This window comes from Charadrius vociferus, unplaced genomic scaffold, assembly GCF_000708025.1.
Source record: "Charadrius vociferus isolate BGI_N301 unplaced genomic scaffold, ASM70802v2 scaffold260, whole genome shotgun sequence".
In the NCBI taxonomy this organism is placed as follows: Eukaryota; Metazoa; Chordata; class Aves; order Charadriiformes; family Charadriidae; genus Charadrius; species Charadrius vociferus.
Genome location: NW_009646410.1, coordinates 262,011 through 267,355, shown reverse-complemented (window position 1 = coordinate 267,355; position 5,345 = coordinate 262,011).

Below are 5,345 nucleotides of genomic sequence, written 5' to 3'. Positions count from 1 at the left end.
TTCCCTGACCCGGCTCGGTTAAAGCTGTCCTCCCTGGCGGAAGCTCTGCTGGGTGCCGGCCTGGTGGGCCTCACGTTTGCCGATCTCTGAATGTGCGGGAACTTTGTCTGTCATTTAATCAGCAAAGTTCGCTTTTTAAATTTTTTTTACACTCTTTGTATATTTGTATGACAAGAAGAAAAGGGGGGAGGGGGGGGGGAAGTATTGGACCTAGAGCAAGCCAAGCCCCAAAATTCAGTGACTAGTGTTCACCGCTGATACAGCGAACATGTTCCAGGTCTGAGCAGCCGTAGAAGTGTTGCCCTTGGGTCAGGTGAAGCCCTTTATGAAAGGAATATTGGATGCACAGGTTAGTTGTCTCCAGGCAGCCCTTTGTCTCGAGACTTTTTTACTGTTTCAGACCAGATTAATTTTCTTTTAGCCACAGGGACCTGTTTTGTAGTCACTGCTGAAACGCATGAAACAATTCCAGGTCGTCAGGACACTTTTGTTGAACGGAGTTGATGTTTCCTGTGTCAGCACCTCAAGGATGGGTTATGGGCTACTGGGTCCAGAAACCCTCATACTTCGTCATCATGTACACCTGTGGTGACAGAGAAAGTCCAGGGTGACAAAGAAATGCCACCAGCTTAGACCTTACCAGTAGCTGAGCTTTCCTGTGACTTTCTTTACCAGTGTGTCCATTAGATTTTTACATCAGGTGGACTGCAGTAACCTGCTGGGATCTCAACCAAAAGGCCACTCAGTTGACTAAACATTTTATTTTGCACGGGGATGCTGCCTGTGCTACCCCTCCCTGACCTGGAAAAGCACTGGAACCTCCAGCAGCCCACTGTTGTAGGAAAACTGAATTTTTACCGGAGCCTCTCAGAAAGCTTCATATTTAATGCAAAGACATAATTAGGTTTGCTTCCATAATTCCACCTTTCCTTTACATGGAAGGGGTTAATATGCATTCCCAGATGATCTCTTAAGTGCAGCTCTGTGTAGTTCTTTTTTTATGTTTTTCCCATTAACTTGTTTTTGGGTTTTTTGGTAAAAATGCTTTTTTTTTTTTTTTCCATGTGTATTTTATTGTAACTAGCATCAGTTTTTTAAATTTTTTTTTTTATGGAGAGACACTGTTGAGTGACTATTGTGGCTATGTTGTTTGGTTATAGCCTTTGAATGTCTGTGCCATGGGGCAGCACATCTGCCTTGGTCTGATCTTAAGGAAAGACCTTTTATTAAAAGACGTGAACATTTTTTTTCTTTTTTAGGAAAAAAAAAAAAAAGAAAAAAGTGGGGGGAGGATGAAAAAGCCCAATTAAGATACAAATTTACTAAAAAGTTTTTGTAACTAACTTAAATCATAGGAAATAAACTCTTGAATCAGGTCTTTAATATTTATAAGAACCAGAGCTGATCAGCCTGTTCTGGCTGTTGGTTGGTAACACTGACTTTTGATGAGCGCGGTGGTTTATCCGCTCTCCTGCCTCCCGCTGGGACTGCTGAGGCTGACGCTGCCTTTGCCACCCCTCTGTTTTCAGAACTCTCCGGCATGGGGCTGTGCGACCACATTTGATTCCCGCAGGGGCTCTTCCCTTGGTCCCTTCTCTTCAGACAAAACTTAGCCGCTGATGGCAGCTCTGTCTGTCTCCTGGGTGTCCTCCACTCAGGGTGTGATGCAGGGCTGTGGGGTCGAGGGGGAAGAGAGATTTGCCCCCAGTTTCTGGAGGGGGGGCACACTGCTTCGGCAGGAGGGGTACAAGGAAAATTCCAGGCCAGAGAAAGCAAGTTTTCTCCCTTTGGAGTAAAACAGTTTCTCTGGTTTAAAACTTACACTGAAGGACCAAAGAATACAAAACTTCCCCCGTTTGTGGCCCTTAAACTTTAACTTTCCATTGCCACACTGCACTCGCGGCAGAACGGCCCGAAGGAATTAGCACTAACCCCTTCCCTCGCCCCCACCCCGACGTGTCTCAGCACTCTCCTTGCACAAGCACATAGACTGTTTCTCGCTTTCCTCTGATTCTTTAAGAAACGCTTTCTAAATTTAGGTTTCTATCAATTTGCTGCTTTAAAAAAAAAAAAAAAGAAAAAAAAGAAAAATATCTGAAATGTGAATTATTTTCTTAAGCATCAGATGGAAAAGAGAACTTCATCTTTTGACTATTTTGTGAATATTTTTGGGGGGCCACTTACGTGACAATTTCGGAACAGAGTGAGGTGAGGGCGGGGGGGGGAAGGGCAGCATTTCTCACCCCCTCCAGCGGTTGTTGCCGCCTGTCCCGGGCGGGAAGGATGAACTGTAATCAGCGCTGCGTGTGGGGCTGAAGAGTCCGGGGTCAGCTTCGGTGGGGTGTAAAAAGAGTCTTGTCGGAAATAAACCTGGTGCTAATATATACAGCCCCTGGAATGTACTGTCACGCTTCCTTCTGAAGCAGGAACTCCCTTTTACAGGACACGCAGTAACACATCACAACTAAGGGGGCTTTTTTTTTTTTTTTTTTGGCCGAGTCACGCTTCAAAATGAAGTTTCGGTCCCCGAGGCTTCTTGCGGAGCAGCCCGGCTGGCTGAGGCTGAGCGGCCGCCAACGCGCCGAGGTCCTGCCTCTTCGCGCAGACTCCTCATTGGATAACAGCCTTTTCCTCCCCAAATTTTTGGGAGCTGGGGAAGCGCTGACCTCGGTGACTAGTTGTGCAGGTTGGAGGCTTTCGAGCTGAGAGAAGGGAGTCTTAATTGTGTCGTGAAACCGCAGTATCTTAAAGGTCAATAAACTTTTACATTATTACGGAAAAACAATATAGAAGCAGGTGGCTCAAGGCAACACCGTCTGGGGTAGAGAGGTGCCAGAAAGCCAGGCTGGAGCTGCAGAATTTTGGCATGGCTTTGGGCTAACGGCACCACTTTTAGATCATCTCTGGCCTTAGATGATGTAGCCACATGCCAGCTGTGGCGCGGGGGGGACCCGGGGAAGGTCTCGGAGGTGGAGCACAATATTTTCCTTAAGCAGATTCCCCCCCTGAAGGGGAGTCACTGCAGCTGATCCGCTGCCGAAGGGTTTTCCGCTTTCCATACATCTCTGAAGCTGAACCTGAGGGTTTGTGCAGCTGAGACGATGAAGAGAAGTCCTTACCCTGTGAGGAAGCCCGTAACGCTGCATGGACTCAGTAATTCGTTGCTGTTCCACCAGCCTCCGAACCTCCTCTCTTTCTCCTTTTCCCCCATCTGAGAAGGAAGAATATTACCAGTGTTTTCCTCCAGAATTATAATAATCCTTGGAGTGATGGCCAACAGCAAAATAGATGTTACTGATGTAAAACCTAGTATTTTAAAGGGGAAGTATTCCTGCAAACTAGTGACTGCATCGGAGAGATTTCTGGGGCTTCCCCACTCCGTAGCTTCCAATGTTAAAACAAAATAAATACAGTATACGTTTAAAAAATAATAATAATACTACACACTGCAGTATTTCTGGTGGCAATTCTTGACCAGTCTCTTCCCCGCTTTCTCCGGGAGGAAGGGCACTGGGCAGAAGCGCCCCTAGTCCGTGTAGAAGTTGGCAGAATGGTGATCGGTGGTGTGTAAAACGTGTTGTTGATTCCATGTATAGAACTGTGATTTCAGCTGTCGTTCTCTCGTACTCTGTAAATATGTGTTTTGGCTGTCGGAAACCTGGTTTAGACTCTTTTCTTGGCAGAATGAATTTGCATGTGGGGCTGGAAAGAACTCAATCTGTGTCACAGTTTCCAAGGGCAGGATGGATTTTTTTTTTTTTAGAGGACAATAAATTTTTATTTTTTTGCTAAGAAAAAAAAAATATAATAAAGCAGTGTGTGTGTGCGTGCCTGCGTGCCCGGGGTGTATGTGCAGCCCCGTGCCCTGCTCTGCGGCTTGGGGAGGAGGGGAGAAGTCTGTACAGTGGAACCCTTGAACCAACAGAAGGAATACATCTCCATGGCCAATTTTGCCTTCTCCCTTTAACACAACCAATAATTTCTTCCTGAGCTCCTTTTGGGATCAAGCCCCTTTTTCGGGGACGGGAGGGTTGCCCTTCACCCTTATGATTGAAGAAGGGGGGAGTCGATGCGGTGCGGTTGGGGTGGGGCTGAGATTGCGTTGGAAATGGTAAAAATCGCAGAGCAAAGAGTGTTTTATCACCCGGATTCTGGGTCTGGACAAGAATTTCTCTCTTAAACGTCTCTGATGAGAGCTGGGCGGGGTGATGGGGGATGCGCACACCTACAGCATTACACACATCACCCAAAAGAACATGCTTTACCTATGGCTCCAAGAATTACCTTTAATTTTTGGTCTAATGAATGCTTCAAAGATGCATCAACCACTTACCCTTAGTCTATGCACAACAGCAATCCGAATCACCCAACTTAGATTATTTGTAACGCAATAAATTGGGAGATGTAAGCGCCTGCCCCCTTCCCTCTTGTGTTGCGGCAATCTGCCTGTGTTGGGGTTCCTCACCAGGACGGTGATGATGATGATGATGGGGGTTTCTTCCTCCTCAGTCTTGCATTTGCTAGGAGCTGGGTTTGTGTGCTCTGAGCCATATTTTGTAATGCTTAGGCTGTTCTCCCCCTGGTCCGTGAGGTTAGTTGCGCTCTGATCGTTCAAGGTTTGTCAGTCCTTTCTCTGTGAAGGGTGTGATTTCTTGCGGAGTGGGAAAAGACCTACACAACTGCCTGGAAGCTGAGCAAAAATAAAGCTAAACCACCTTGGCTAATATAGCACAAACAGCCCCAAAACAGAGGTGAGCCCGTGCCACCCGCCCGCTGGGACACGGTCAGCCTGGAGCAAGGAAGAGCACAATAATTTTTAAACACGCAGCTAAAAAAAATAAGCTCCACCAGGTTGAAGCCTGCAGCCCCGTATAACGCAGCCTTGCAATGACGCGTGAGGCCGGTGGCCAGCGGGTGCCAACGCCACAGGACCGGCAGCGTGCTGGCGTGGGGGGGGGGGGGTTCTTCTCGCGCTCTCGGGGAGCAGCCGCAGCGGCTGCAGTGATGCTGAGGGACAGTGTCACCTCCGCAGGCAGAGACCCAGCTCCGCAATCGCCTTTGCAGAGCTACAAGGGACTGAAACGAGTGATATAAGCCGGCAAATGGCTTCCTTGTGAGCCAGCAGCGCCTTAATCCCTCCTGCTCTGGGTTGGGTTGAGCCTGGCCATGGCATAGATGCCAAAGGAGCTTTTTTCTCCCCCCCCCCCTCCAGCCCCCGCATGGAGGGCTTGACCTGAATTGACCCAGTGGTTGCTCAGCCCACCCAGAGCAGCTGGTGCTCTGGTCCTCGGGAGGGTGATGTGATGCTTTTAAATCCCCGGGGATGTGGCAGGTCCCAGGGACCC